Source organism: Sphaeramia orbicularis, chromosome 4 (assembly GCF_902148855.1).
Source record: "Sphaeramia orbicularis chromosome 4, fSphaOr1.1, whole genome shotgun sequence".
Classification (NCBI taxonomy): Eukaryota; Metazoa; Chordata; class Actinopteri; order Kurtiformes; family Apogonidae; genus Sphaeramia; species Sphaeramia orbicularis.
In genome coordinates this window covers 30,575,558-30,592,167 of record NC_043960.1, presented here as the reverse complement: position 1 = coordinate 30,592,167, position 16,610 = coordinate 30,575,558, and positions in this window count along the sequence as shown.

The following is a 16,610-nucleotide window of genomic DNA, read 5'->3' as shown; positions in this document are numbered from 1 at the left end:
CTTACACAAACCCTCACATAAAACACGTATCAGAAATGCACACATATAAACACACATGCACCAGTTATCCATTAGTAGAGTAGCAATGACCTCACAGCTCCTTGTAGCCCTGAGCATTTTAATTCCCTCATAAAAACTCTCTTTTCAACAAATAATATTGTAAAACTTCCTTTAACATGACCACCAACAGCTACCGCAAGTGTTTGTGTATACGTTAATAAAACTTACGTCAAACTTTGACCAACAGATCATTAATGATACTAGGTTTTCAGCGCAGGTGAAGTGTTGCTTTGGACTACTGCTCACTGTTTTGTTTCCCAGTTTGACACATCTGAAAGCTAATAAAGTGACTGAGAGCGGGTTTAGTTTGGGAACATGGCTTTTATTAGTCAGTTTTAACTGGCTTATGGAAAGCCCACTGCAATCAAACAGTTAATAACAAACATATGACCAATACTGACTATAACTGCAGTAACTCAAGCAACATTCATGTTAGTGTGCACTTGTCCCAGACTGGATCAATGTTCACACAAACAAACCTGTTTTCACCATATTTATATCCTGGATTATCCTAAACCTGACCTTAAAACAGTGGTTCCCAAACTTTTTTGGCTCGTGACCCCATTTTAACATCACACATTTCTGGCAACCCCAGACATTCAAATCTGAGACATTTTATGTACTATATTTAATTAGTTTTTGATCATGTAATAGTTTGCTATACTATGTTGCAAATAAATGTTCATTTTAGATGACATTTAGTCTATATAATGTATATTATTATGGACGGAGACAGGAAAGCCAAGTGTAGATTACAGCACAAAGTGGGAATTTGATTTTCCTTGGTCAGGATATGTACAGTCAGTCCAGCTTAGATTTACAAGGCTGACAATTAATACTGAACAAACAAGAACTCAAACTATGAATTATGAAAGAGCTGCAGCATCTGAACCCGACCACAATGAACATTTGAAAGATAAAAAGTACTACAGTGCTTCAGTTTCAGCTTCACAGTTCATCATGTCTGTTATGGATTGGGATTGTCTCTGTCAACTCACCATATATTTTTTATTTGCAAGTTTGTTTGTTTGTTTTTTTTTATTTTTATCGATTAGGCGACCCCATCTGAATTCCAGGTGACCCCACGTGGGTTCCCGACCCCAAGGTTGAAAAACACTGCCTTAAAATGAGTCTCAACCATGAAATATAATGATATCTATTAACAGGACTGTCGCTGTGAATCTGTAAATGTGTTCATGTAATACATAGTAAGTAATAACTGCAGACACATACACAGTTCTGCCATTTTCTTCTGATGTAAAATTGCCCTCTGGTTCAGCTAACTAAGCAGTCCCATCTCAGTTGCTATAAAATGTGTAAAAACAAGTTGTAAAGCAGTTTATTCACTGTGTCTGGAAATCCCTGATATTTCTCCACAGCCCTCCAGAGCAAAATGATTTACTTATGTTGTCCACCCCTTAACATTTACGATATTTGAGAAATCAGTGAGTGGTGGAAACTTTTTCCAGTGAACCTTTTACAACATAGGAAGGCTGAAGTCATTTGTTCATTAAAAACATTGTTCAACATTTTGCCTATGAATCTACAGGTTTGGCACCTGAGCTACTCAATGTTGGATTAAACAGAAGTCGTTTGATGCACTTGACATGTATGGCTGTCCAACACAGAGATGCACCCACACATGTTTACTTTTGAAATCTGAAAACAGTCCAATTTGCTTTGATTTATCTTGCTAAATGTAGCAGGTGCAAAACATTTCTGGAAATTCCACGAATCCCTCCGCTGGTTCCAGAGTTGTGAAAGCTGATGAAATGCCAGCCCACCGATTAGAAGATACCACCGCCTCCAGACGTTCCAGAAATGGACGTAGCTGTTGCTCAATGAGTAGCAAAGACGTCACAAAATTCCTAATTTTGGAGACACTGGAGACACACGATAAGAAGCTTGAGGTTATCTGGGCAGTGGTACAGTTACCATATTAGCTGAAATTGACACATTTTTCACTCTTTTACCAACTATTTGGCACTCTGGAATCCCTAAGGCCCTCCCTATTCCAATTTTATCTGGAGAGGTATGGGGAGAGACAGTAGAGAAATACTGTAAACCTGTTGGAAGATGCAACCCTCTGTGTGCAGCTGGAAAGGAAAGGTTTAGCATCACAGCAAAAAAAAAAAAGAAAGATAAACAATTACACAGAATATAATTATTGTACATTTTGTGTTGTTATTTAATATATATAATATAATGCTCCTTTCTCATTTGCACAAAAGTAATTAAGTTTGACATGCAATATGAAGTCATTTTTTCAGCCTCATTTATCTCACATTTGGTGAAAATAGAATGACAGGCAACATTTATGCTCAAAAGACGGCATTACAAAATTTCATTTCAGACATTTTTTCTAAATTTGCCTATTATTTAATTCAGAAATTCCTCAATTTTTGTGAAGATAAGATTTTGGTAAACCCCTTTCAAGCATCAAAATCCTTGAAGGTGTGTTTTCACAAGAATTTTAAACATTTTCACAAATCTGACTTGAAACTTTCAGCATTTGGGCTGAATTATCTCTGTCTACATTGCTCTAGGGCAAAAACCTAAATAGACATAAAGCTGTGATTGTCCTGAACATTTTGATATAAAGCACTTGGGTATTGTGTTATTTGCAAATATCTTTAAAAGGTGAATTTTGAAAAGTATGTAAAAATCAAGAAAATATCCTCAGAGCTCTTAGAGTTCAACAGAAGTACATTTCTACCAAGGGCCACGTATAATACCGCTGACAGCCAGTAGGGGCTCACTCCAAAAAGCCTTTGTTCCCATAGGCATAGAAATCCATAACACTGAAATTCCACCAAGCTTCTCTATAAAAATATTAAGTTAATAATTGTTAGGAGCTTGTAATACAGTAGGTCTTCTTCTAGTTTACCATTTAGATCTCAATTCAAACAGAAAGTGCTGATGTTTGCTGTGTTACACTTTTATTACAGCATACTCACCTGCAAAGTTAGACTTTTGCAATTTCTGTTTATTTATAAAACTTTTTTTTTTTTTTTCTTACAAATAGCTAAACTGTAGGTGAATAGTTTATACGAACAAGAACATAAGATGACTGTTATTCAATGTTTGATGAAATTTGAGATTCAGTAAGTTAGTGTTTAGCATTAGCTCACACCTGACCCCACAAAGACAGAAGGGTTTGGCCCCTTGAACCTCACATCTCCACCCCTTTTGCCCAAATATGGTCAATTCAAGCTCTAAAGAGGCAACATGCCAACAGCAAAATCACAAAGCACAGGCTTCAAAACAGCCGTTCAGAAACCAATGGGTAACATCACAATTCCCTCATCCACTAATTATATACAGTCTATGGTTTGTACAATGAATGGCAAAGGTTGGGCTGAAACTGAACTGTAAACTAACATAAAAAAGAAAGAAAATGCATGATGTATGATGCTCCCCACATGCTCTGCCTCTTATACATCCTTTATCATAGAGCATGAAGTTATGATAACAGGAAGTGAACCAAAGCTTGGGCATACAGCACTTGTTCATTACAGTTTAGCTACAGAACATATAAACATAGAAAAATACATTGCTCTATGTGACACTGCATTCTGTTGCCAACCATCGGAGATGTGACGAGCTTAGTTTCTGGCTTAAGTTGAGCTGAGATGGGTTGGTTCACACCTTTACCTGCAATGTTCTAAACAGTTTTGTTTTTCAACTCTTGGGTTTAAACACTGAAATACAAACATAGCATGAAACTGAGTGTGTGCTATAAGATCATCACTATCATTCATACATTTTCAAACTGGTTAGTCCTCGAGTCCTAGCAACCAATTACAGAGCTGACATATGCCGCGTTTCCATTGTGTCGTACCAGTTCGACTCGACTCGGCTCGACCTTTTTGCATTTCCATTACGAAGAAAAACCTGGAATCTGGTACCTGGTACTAGTTTTTTGGTATCACCTCCGCCGAGATTCCAAGCAATACTAAACCATGACATATAACACTGCAGACCACTGATTGGTTAGACAGTTTTCTCTGTGACCCACTGTTTTACAAAAAACAGATGTGGAAGTGGACAGTAAATATAGCAGTACAGTAATCCACATGATAACAGCCCAAAACTACACCATGGTCGGTCAAGGAGATTCAGTGTTTGGTGGCTGACGTAAAAATTCAGACGAGACAACATGCAACAAGCGAGTTTTCAGCAACTCTCTGAGCAGACGACACGGAAATAACGCACCGGATCGCTATGACGTCCATGTACTGTAAAGTCAGTAGTATCCTGTAATGGAAACAGTCTCCAGGAATACCGAGCCGAGCCAAGACGAGCTGGTTCCACATAGTGGAAACGCGGCGATATACAGATGTACAACCATTCACCCTCACATTCATCAATTAACCTATTAGTGCATGTGTATGGATGGTGGGAGGAAGTCGGAGTACCCAGAGAAAACCTACACAGACATGGAGAGAACCACACACACACACACACACACACACACATACCAGCCAGTGTTGGAATCAAACCCAGGACCTTCTTACTGTGAGGTGACAGTGCTAACCATCACACCATAGCCATCAAGTGCATCATAAAACACACATCACATTCTGGAAGTGCAATTGCCTGCAAAAGTGTAGTGGCTGATCATTTGCTCTTGTGCGTGGTGGATGAATATTACTCTCATACCATTATGTCACTAGTTTGCAGACATTTGGACTGTAGCATCTTGGTTTCTGCAGGTTAAATACAATGAAATCCAAACAAACCCCAGAGTTCCCTCCCTCTGTCAGAATGATAATGATACATGTCTGACTGCAAGCTTGTGTTTACCGTATGCATGTGTTTTGTTTTAAAGAAATGTATTTTTCACACTACAGTTATTGCTATGTTAAAATAATGATGATGATGAATATGAACGTTTCGGACTCTACAGATTCACTATAATCTACAGTCCTGCTCTGTAACAGAGTGCAGCTCAGTCCAACCCTGCCCACAGTTATGCATGGAATCCTCCCCCTCCTTTTCCTACCAGAGTTTTTCTGATTTCTGTTTTCTCCTCCAGTCCCATCTCAACTATGGTACTTTTACTCACACATCACTTGACATTCTGCTCACATTAGGTGTTACAATCCTCCCTGATGAGTTTACTATCGTCATCATATGCATACTGTGGAGTAATATGTGAAAACAATGTCAATAGGTTGTGACAGGAAAGTCATTACTCACAGTATCAGATTCATACGTTACTATAAAATCTGTCATAACATGTTGTGTTATTCAGGCCTTGTGCTGATGTGATTAAATTAGAATGATGTAATGGGATGCAATAGTGAACATACCGGCTTTGCATGTGTCTGTTGATTTATGAAGAACATACAGGGAATACTTATACACAGAGTACCTCAGAATCCTGGATGTTGAAAAGTCAGACCTGTGGCCCTAAAGGTCAATGGTTTAACAGCTGAGACTCTGTGGGTGTGTTCATGACTAAAGAAGACTTATACATAGCCTGTTTATGAGGAAATGGAACTGTTGGCAATGAAGCACAAAAACCCTCCCATATAATGAAATTGCAACACTGCAGTGATATTTTGGTACAAATGTAATTTTGCCCACATTACGATGATATTTAACTTATATATATATTTAACGTTATATTTAAAAGGACACTTCACATGCAACATTTTTTGGTTGTCAATAGTATTTACTGTCGTCTTAAGGTATCGGTTAGTTGTTACTGCACAGCACATTCAGTGGGGTTATATTTATGGTGTTGAATAAGGGTGAGTACAATCTTACTCTTTAAGGCAAAGAGTTGGTGTGATTAAAAAAAAAGTTAAATGATGTTTTCTGTGAATTTACTCTGGTGGTTTTAATCTTGGCTTTAGTATAAGAATTAAACTAATATAATATCAAGTCAACTGTAGCTGCAGTTCAAAACTTGTGTTTATAAAATAAATTGCATGAGGAAAAAAAAGTTGCTGTTAAACTTTTCTTAAATCTACAGTGGACCTGACATCTTTCTTTCTGTGTGTCTGTTGTTCTAGGTTTGCATGTGTTTAGCATTAGCTCTTGTGTCAGTTTTTACATAATTTATGATGATAAATGTTGTAGACTGTGTTTATTATTTTTCACTTTGTGTATATTAATAATGTTAAAGAAAACTATACACCTTGATCTGAAGTTTCATTTCAGAACATGTTCTTCTGTACATTTACTTGATTAACCCATAAGGACCCAGTGTGACTTTTGTGGCAGTTTCCAAATGATTTTTTTTTCTCTATTTAACCTTTCCTAAGGGATGTATCACCATTTATTATAACATTATCCTGTGAATTTTGCATTTTTTCCAGTGAAAGTCATCTATTTTCTTTTGCTTAATTGACTGATCATGTAGATGTTCATAAAAGCTCAGAGTAAAGTCAAAGGTTATTGTATAAAAACACAGAAAACTGAAGAAAAAGTGACTTTTTCAGTGAAATATATCATTAACTGAACATAAACCCAGTGTGTCCATCCACTGTCATTAATCCAACTCCATGGGTTTTACTGGTAAATCAATGTTAAGGAAGATGACGGTGTTTCCACATTCACCATGGAGCCTCTGAATGCCCAAATGGGTCATATCTGATGACCATGAAAAGATGAAAAGCTGCATTTTACACCAATTGTTTACATTTATTGACAGAATTAATGAATCAGCAGTTTATATCAGTAGATCTTTTTGGTTGACAGTGCATGTTTAGGCCTTTATGGGTTAAAGAATTTGAAAAAGACCTGGTCCTTCTTATACATCTGTGGTTCTGCTTGAGTGAAGAATGTTTGTCTGTTACCTAGATTTATTTTACTTCTTGTCAATCCACATCACTAGCAGAGATTTTGTTATATTTTAGTGTGTGATACACAGCCTGAAAGACGATCGGCTAACAGAAGTCTCCCCTTCTTTAAAATAATAGCCCTGTTTATTGTCCACAAACTCAAAAGTCATTCTTGGCTGGTAAATTAGACACTATAGTATCACACAGGAAGGATGATATTTCAAAGTGCAGACTCCTCAATGGGCCTCTGCCAGATTTAATAATACCCCACACTCACACAGGGGATCACGTGTTTGGTCATGTCAGCGCACAGTTCTGGACTTTTGGATTTCACAGTTGGATTTCTGAACTCATTAAAAATAGCTCTTACTTGAAATCATTAATGCTAGAAGTTGGCACATTTATACAGGATTCATTGTTTCATTTATTTTCTATCACTGTTTAATCCTTTGTAGGGTAGTGGGGGCTGGAGATGAGCCCAGCTGACATCAGGTGAAGGCCAGGTACATCCTTGACAGGTTACTACTTTTTCATAGGGCTGACATATAGAGATGAACAACCCTTCACACATACAGACAATCATGAGACCGATCAGTCTGTTAAGGTGCATGTACTATTAAGGTGCCCTCCTGCACAGTTTTGGACTGTGGAGTAAATACATGAGGAGAGAACCCACATGGGCACAGGGAGAACACGCAAACCCCATACATAACTTACAGTGGCGGCTGCTCGACTTTCAGAGAGGGGAAATTCATTGTCAGCTTACATTAAAAAAATGGTCAAGTTATTACCTCCGCCAAGGAGGTTATGTTTTTGCCAGGGTCTGTTTGTTTGTCTGTCTGTCTGTTTGTTTGTCTGTCCGTTAGTGTGCAACATAACTCAAAAAGTTATGGACAGATTTTGATGAAATTTTCAGGGTTTGTTGGAAATGGGATAAGGAAGAAATGATTAAATTTTGGTGATGATCGGGGGTGGGGGGGCCCACGGGGGGGGTGCAGACCACAAAATTTCATCAAAATCTGTCCATAACTTTTTGAGTTATGTTGCACACTAACGGACAGACAAACAGACAGACAGACAGACAGACAGACAGACAGACAAACCCTGGCAAAAACATAACCTCCTTGGCGTGGGGGGGCCCACGGGGGGGGCCACTGATCAGCCTTGGCGGAGGTCTGCGCTCTCCGAGTGCTTCTAGTTTAAACATAAATTCGGCCCTCCGTTCCTTTTTAAGAAAATGGTCAGTGACCTTATCGTACCAAGTAAACAAGAAAACGCTGAAATTATGTTAAATTGAAACAAGGAAGTACAATGAGTGTGTTTTATTTACAGTGCAAGAAATGAACAAGTAATTTCGTAGTGGTTTCTCTCTCGATTTCTGACAAGCAGAATGTGCGACAGTACTAAACTGAACTCTGTCAGTGAAGGAGTAGATCTGAAAATAGCTGTCAATCAAATGGGATTCAGCCTTTCGACTGATCCTCCAATCAGCACATGGAAGCCCGGTGTCCAGCCCGGCCGAGCTCCGCCCACAGCTCCATTCACCCCCAGAGATGTCAGGCGTCCAGGGTGGGACAACATCGTGGCATTTATCCAATTACCATCCAGTTTTGAGGCAATGAAAAAAAACTGTTCCACTCAGTCCCATTGAAGTGCATGAACGCTGAGCGTCTACGGACAAATGCACTGAGCAGAGATCGAATGAGAAAACAGCACAACGGGAATGTATGAGAAGTGAACAACATCGAGTCCATTGATTTGTGATAAAGCTGATTCTGAATGAACTCGTCTTTGAGATGAACGTGTTCTAACACATTTGTAGTCAATGAAATGTCAACACAACCGTACATGTTTAACCATTTAATTTTCATAATTTTAGGGGAAGCCGAGCTTCCCTTGCAGTCTATGAGAAATCGCCTCTGATAACTTATATAATATCATAATGGGACTGTCCATTGGAATGACCTTCAAAACTGTTTCTAAAAACCTTGAAAAGTGACTAAAACAACCATAATGAGAATCTCCACATCAGGGATAAATCTCTTAGGAAAATAGGGTGTAAGGGAAAACAGATGGAAATTAGCAATTATGCTAACTCTGGTGTATTTATGACAATCTTGTATTGTCTGTTCATTTATATGCACTACTGTCCTATTCAAATAAACAAATAAATGAAATGAAACAGGGCTTTTAATCCAGTGTTTTGGCAACTAAGGACCAATTTCAGTGGAGCTGTCAGGTTTATTCTACATAACTGGAGGAGCTTACGTAGAGGATACACACAGAGAGCAGACTTTATAGATAGACACAGCTTCTCTTAAAACCTTAATTACCAGAGTAAACATGTCCAAAAGAAAATGATCCGAAACGGTATCACTTGATTCACAGTCTGTCAGTTACATATCTCTAGAGGTGAGACATATTTGACAACAAATACATGACCACTTATTTTTCTGAAAACATTTTAAAGCAAACATCCTATCTGTACGTTCCATGTAGAAAAGACGAGCCCTTTGTATATTGAACAGCACATATCACACAGAAGGAGACTTGACCATTAATAGGTATCTAATGCCTCGTCCACATTAAAACAGATTTAGCAAAACAGATATTTAACTGTACATTTTGGGCCTCTCATCCGCGTGTAAACAGTATTTTAGGTGCGTCTCAAAACCTGCGATTGTTAAAAACTCGTGTTTGTTTGTATTTATGTGGGCAGGGAAAACAGAGAGATTGGAAAATGCAAACGTCCCACCCCATTTTGCTCATGTCGTATTATTTCTTTGTGTAACATACCTGCACCTGAAACATCAAATCCAACTGGCATTATGTCCACATCCACATAATGTAAATAATACACTTCAAGAATAGAACAGAATAGATCAGTGGTTCCCAACCTTTTTTGGCTTGTGACCCCATTTTAATGTCACAAATTTCTGGCGACCCCAGACATTCAAAACAGAGACATTTTTCTCTTGTAGATGTCTTAGCAGGGCCAAACAAAATCTTTCCATTCTCTGTTCGGTCCGGTTTTCTGACTGCGACTGTGTCCGGGCAGGTCGAAGTGTAGTAATGCACGTGGTCACATGATCAGGTCAATCAAGATATGCCCTCAGATATTATATCCTGCGTTTTATTTGAACTTGATCTTTATTAGGAAAAGTGTGTGGTGTTTTAATTATAATGAAATATATATTGAATCATTAAAATATTTTTTATTAGTAATTTTTTTTTTTTATCAATTACTAGACATTTCAGGTGACCCCATTTGAAATCCAGGTGACCCCAAGGTTGAAAAACATTGGAGTAGATCTTTATTTTCACTGTCACAGGAACAATGAAAATCAATTTCACTTCAACAACCTGAACCAACACTTCAGGTAATGTAAGTTTATATCATAAAAATGTCGTTGCTGTTCACCTTGATGACAGATTAAAGTCTGTGCATTTCCTCCATCCAGCATCATCCACAGGTTTAAGTCCAACACAAACAAAGGTGTCTTTGAGCATTAGCACCAGTTTGTAGTCATTTTTGCATTGTTGACAAAAATTCTGTAAAAATGAAGATTGTGTTGATAGAATTTGCTCAAAAAACAGAGGAAAACAATATCTGTTTAGAAAAATATCCCTAATTTGTGGGGTCCAGGAGAATCAGCACTGACATGGATGACATGGTGAGGCTCAGTAGATCTGCACAGAAACAGCAGGTAGAAATGTAGAAATACTTTTGTGCGTTTATTTGAGCAAAGAAGTTGAACCAGTACATCTACACCATTTTTACACAACTATCCATAGATCTACTTAAGTAGAGAATGTATGGACTTGTACCACCTCCTGATGTCATACTGTACATGACCAAGATACAGCTACAACCTGAAGCTACTGTTACAGAGACACTAGCAACTGCGCATCAGAGACAGTGGAATCAAGACACTGATGATACATATAGAGTAGAAAAAAAACGTAATCAATCAGGCTGATCCATGAGTAGGATATAGTGCATTCATTTTTGGCTTGGTTTTGCCCATATGATGCAGGAAAACCAAGGCACAATGAACAAAAAACAGTCATCAGTGAACTTCAGCTTCTTCCACATGTGTTAACGTATCTTTAAAAACCAAAAACTCCACATAAAAACATACACATCTTGGACTGCGTTGAAGCTTTGTCAAGTTCAAACCAACAAAAAGAGGAGGAATGAGGCCATCACATGTGTGGACTGATGGTAAAGTGCTGTTAATTCTCAATATCATGCTTCAATATAAAGTTAGCAAAACACAGGAAAACACGGCCTGGGCATGGGGCCAGTCCAAGTATGGTGACATCCCAGTTCTTTTGTTGGATCAGGCGTCCCAAGAGTTTCTTCATTACGAGGAGGATATGACCAGGACCATAATCACCAGGAAAACTGAAGGCAATATAAGGGATTATGGGCAAGTATGGACTCTAGATGGAAAAGCAATCATGGACGAGTATAAGAGCACACACAATGACATCCAACAGAGGAGATATCAGCGCACACCCTGACTTTACAAGCCAAAAACTCCCTGTCCCTGTTTTCCCTGTCCACACGGCAACACCACAAGAGAAATATCTTCACCCTGGAATGGAGTTTACAAAAAGGTCCATTTTCAGATATCTAAAACTGTGTTTGTGTGTGGACAAAAGGCCAAAGAAAAGTACATTCTTCAAAATATCCGAGTGTTTGTGGACAAGGTCTGGGTTTCTTTCAAGTGAGACTGATGTTTGAGTCTAAAAAATGGTGACAATGAAAACGACATAGATGTTACCAGGTTAATCCAGAATCTATAACTCAAAGTAACGGGTTATTGTTTAATCTCTATCTCTGCTTCACATCTCTTTCATCCCTTCAGAGCTGACCTGTCTGCTCTCTTGCTCTCTTTTTTTGCTGAGGTATTCCAGAGGGACACTTTAACAAGGGCTGGAAGAGGCCCAGGCCTTCGCATGTCAGACTCTGAACAAGTGCCAGCTCCCCCTACCTCCCCCCACCTCTGTTCATATTTCTCTGCCTCTCTCACTGCCTCTTTTTGTCTATGTCCCTCGCCCCCAGTGCCTGGCCCTCGAAGCGCTATTGCTGCTTCGGTTCCCTCCGAGTCGGCACGGCGTGCCGGCAGGAAACTCGGCCAAGAGGGCTTCCTGAGCGAGCGGGAGAGGAAGTGCAGTAATAAGGAATAAGGAAGGGGGTGTGGGTTTAAAAATAACCCGCCTATATAAGCTGAGGCAGGAGCCCACTTTGTCTCAAACTCTCACTCGGCGCTCCAACAAAGCTCTACCTCGGCCAGAAGCTCGCCTCCACTCTCTCTCTTTCATACACACACACACAAACACACAGCGCAGGATAGCTTTCCTGCCGTGCAGAGGAAAGTGGAGAAGTTAACGCAGGTGTTTCCAAGAAGTTTAACAAAGACATAAACTATGTGTGCTGAGGAGAGCCACTTTATCCCCAAACAGGCAGCAATAACTCTGACAGAGGGAGAAAGTCCCGTCTGTTTCCAATAAGAAATAAAGGCTCGGAGCAGAAACACATTACTCCGATAAGCCTCCGCCAACTGATACTTTTCCTCGGCACACTGTAAGCCAGACTGAATTGATTGCATGCTGATATTAGACTGGTATAGTGCTGTGTGTGCAGTCATGGAGCCCTGTGTTTTTAAGGCGTTTTAGCTGAGCTTAAAGGCTCTGAGAGGTTTACACACGGCATCACTGCTTTCAGCAAGTTTTGAAACCATCTGTAGAGAATCTAGCACATACTTATGACACCATACTGAATTTGTTCACAAAGGATATTTCAGTTTTTATTACAAACTGGGTTTTACAGATTTGGGCACCATTTACTGATGTTATAATAACTTTGTCACAGTCACTATTTTCCCAAAGCCCAAAGTAATGTATTCATGGTAAAATTCCAGCAGTCCAAAACCCGAAGATATTTAATTTTGAGGACAAAAAGGGAGTAATCACATAGGAGAAGTTAAAGCCAGAGAATTTTTGGCATTCACAATACTGAAAAATTACATTGAATCACTCATTTAATTACAGTATCAGGACCACCAATTTTGCTGTCAATCAAAATGATCCATAAATCAGTCAACTTTATTCCACTCCAATTGCTGAGATCAGTATAGGGTTTCAAACAAAAGCCCGGGTTTGACAAACTATGGATATGTTCACGCTAATATTTTCATTTTAAAATGCTATTTCAAAATGAAAACTGTCGCTCTCCAGATGAAGTAATAATTTTTCCTGTCTGCTGTAACCATTCACGCACAGTGAATACACATGGAACAACTTCAGCAGGGCAGTTAGTTGGTTGATTACTTACAGAAAACTCTACAAAGGCAGTGGAGCAAGTTTTCTTTTCTTGGACAATAGCAAAGTCCATTTGGTACTGCACACATTAAATTTGGGTTTCTCCATCATGGTTTCCAAAAGTCTCTGTTTTTGTCTGTTCAGAATACCAAACAAACTACAGCATCAGCAGCATATCTGTATCCAGGATCCTACAATGCTGGAATAGTTTGGATGTGGTTAAATCTTTCAGTAACAATTAGCAACATTACAAGTGTGATCCCTTTGATCCTAGCCTCCAAAGTGACTCAGAAAATCAGCTGTTTTTGTTTACAACCTTTTGTACTTCACCATTGCAGAGTCCTCATGATGGTAAGGCCTGAGTCAGTCAAAAATACATTTATTTGTTGTGACTGTCCACTAGAACATCCTTTCTCTTCATTGCTAAAACCTAACTCTGTTTTGTTCATAACCATTTGTGTAAATGTAATTTCCCTGTGATGAACAGCCAAATTAAAATGGTGTCTTATACAGTCCACTTACAAACATTTATCACTTTTTAACATGAAAAAACTCAAACAATGACAAACTCTGCTATACAGAAATGTACACTAATGCTGTTACTTTGATTAGTAGAACACATCACAAAACCAGTAGAAGACAACAGAATGGGTGTTCCCCACAGTTTGATCCTGGGCACACTGCTTTTAGTTTTGTGTTTATACATGACGTGCCTACAAGTTACCCAGCAGCTGACTGTCACTGCCACTCAAGTTAGACAGCAGAGACACTAACTGTATAGTTGGCTGATGACCAAAGATAAATATGCCTGCAACATATTTATGTTCTATTGAATTTGAAAGAAAAAAAAGGGGAGCATCACCAACTACATTCAGAAACCTCACATCTTTGTACAATCAGAAACTAATGGACAAAAAGCCTGTCTGATGGCATCACCGTCACATCCTTAAAAGATACAATCTGCTTTTGAGAGCCTCAGTTATTTTTCTTGTCTTAAACCTATCTTAAAATGCATCTAGTTTATCCCCAGTGCCTCTTCTTGAATAGATCCCAAGACAAGACAGTAACACAGTAACTGGGCGCATTGTAAAAGGCAGCTGTAAAATAGCACATCGTAGATCTAAATTTGAACAATCAGTTTTGTCCATTTGGCTGTTGAATCTGGAACACATTACTGAAATCACATTCCCTACAGATATAAAATCTTGTACAGCAAAGGTGAAGTGGTGGCTGCAAGCAAACCCAAAATGTTGACATTTAATGCACATTATTTATTTCAGTATACTTCTGTACAATTTTTGTTCGTTTGTTTTGAAACCTTAAGCATCAAATTAGATTATTTTCTTGAACTCCATTGTCTCTAAATTAATAGAATTATTCAAAAAAAAAAAAGGAAAAAAAAATGAAGGTATACTAAGGTCTTAGTTTGCACTTAGAAGGAAAAAAGAGAGAAAAAACTTGACACTTGGCCCAGGACGTACATATGTGATATATGTTGTGATCTTGTCTTTCTCTGGCAGGTACATGGTAGACAGAGCCAAAATGTCACTCTTTAAATCTGTTGACATTACAAAGTTATTAGTTTCAAGCATTTAGCGTGTTGACTGATGAAACAGTAAAGTATGTATATCTGTCAAGAGTAACATCATGAGGTTATGATCATGGGAGGAGGCAAGTGTGTGCTTGCTGGGGCATTTTCCACATAGGTGAACTTAACCGAGCATACAGTATTATATCTACACAGGCAGAATTGCACGACTGTGGGATATATAACAGAGATTGTGTACGTTTTAAAAGGAGCTAAAGTGGGTACAGATGAGTCAAATTCTTCTCTTTTTTTATTCTAATTTGGCATGGGTGAGTCTTTACACATATAGGGAGTAAATTCTGGACTCCTCTAAAGGTCATATATGTGCAGTAAGGCCCATCAGCTTTGTTGTGCCATGATGTAAATCTCAGGCTAAATGATGACACACAGCCAGATGAGCACATATGTGAACCTCTGAGACTCGCACAGAGAAACACCCAGACATCAAGCCAGGACTCACTTCCACATGGAAATCATACACCGCTCCATCACGGTGTGACAACAGGCCAAAACACACAGACACAGCCACTCCAACACAAATATATTTCCATGTAAAATCTAATATTTTCTGCATGTGGAGTGCAGCTTTCTTCTTCTGGCTGAAAGAGCACAAACAACAAACAGCGCTGGTCCACTGTTTGCTGTTCATGTCTCAATTAAATGATCAAATCACCCAAATGCAGTGTGAAAAAGTAAGTCACAGTGACAGAGTAAACAGTGTGTGGGAGAGCATGTGTTCAATATGTGTTCAGTTAAAGCTGCCCATCAGTACAGACACTGGTGACTCCGAGCACATGGGCTGTTACTGAGCGATGAATCAGTGTGTTTGGACAGGGAGAAGGCAGGAGAGACAAGATGGAGATGAAAGTGGATGAGTTATTGGAGACATGAGATGAGGCACAGCGGAGGAAATAGAGAAGAAGACAAACACTGAGCAGAGAGCCAGGGCTGGAGAGCTGAATGCGTGCTGTTTTCATCTGGTGAACAAGTGGGAAAGCATGTTGAAGCATGCTATCATTATCAAAGACATAGCAGAGGCAGAGCCGGTGCTGACTGTGGCAATGACTTCTACCGGATGGAAGGACGCAGGTGACGTCATCAGTTTTGGCAAAACACTGGTTAATAAAAAGCATGCAACCTCACATACCTGGTTGAATGAACAACGATTTTTATTTGTACTGTTATTCCAATACTAGCCTCTACGATCAGCCTTTTAAAGTTGTAATATCCTACATCTATAAGAGTAATAGATATGAAGTGTTTGGGGTCAAATTAAAACTAAACAACAGAAGTGCTTAATTTGCTGGTTTAGGACATTAGATTAGCGCCCCTACAGGCAGTAGGAGAAATGACACAAACTATCACATGAAATGAAATCTGTACAAAAGACATGTTTGTGCCTTTAAGCTGTGACAGTGTTATGGTTAAGGATCATGATTCATGGTGGAAAGCATCATGCAGTAAAGTTCACTTTTATTGTTCCTTAATTTTACTTTGCTTTATGTAAAGGAATGTCAATGTAATGCTTAACACAGTTAATGTCACTAAATTAAGCTGAAAGGTAGGGTGTTATAAGAGGAAACATCAGGAAACACTGCAACAAAATTTGATCCCAGTCTTGCTCTTAACCCATAAAGACCAAGTGCTATTTTTGTGTCAGTTCCCAAATGAATTTTTCTCTTTTTAACCTTTCTTAAGCGATTAATCATCATTTACTTTAATATCATACTTGGTATTTAGCATTTTTAAGCGAAAATCAGGTATTTTCCTATATTTAATGTACTGATCATGTAGAAGTTCATTAAAGCTCAGATTAAAGTTGAGGGTTTTTAATATCC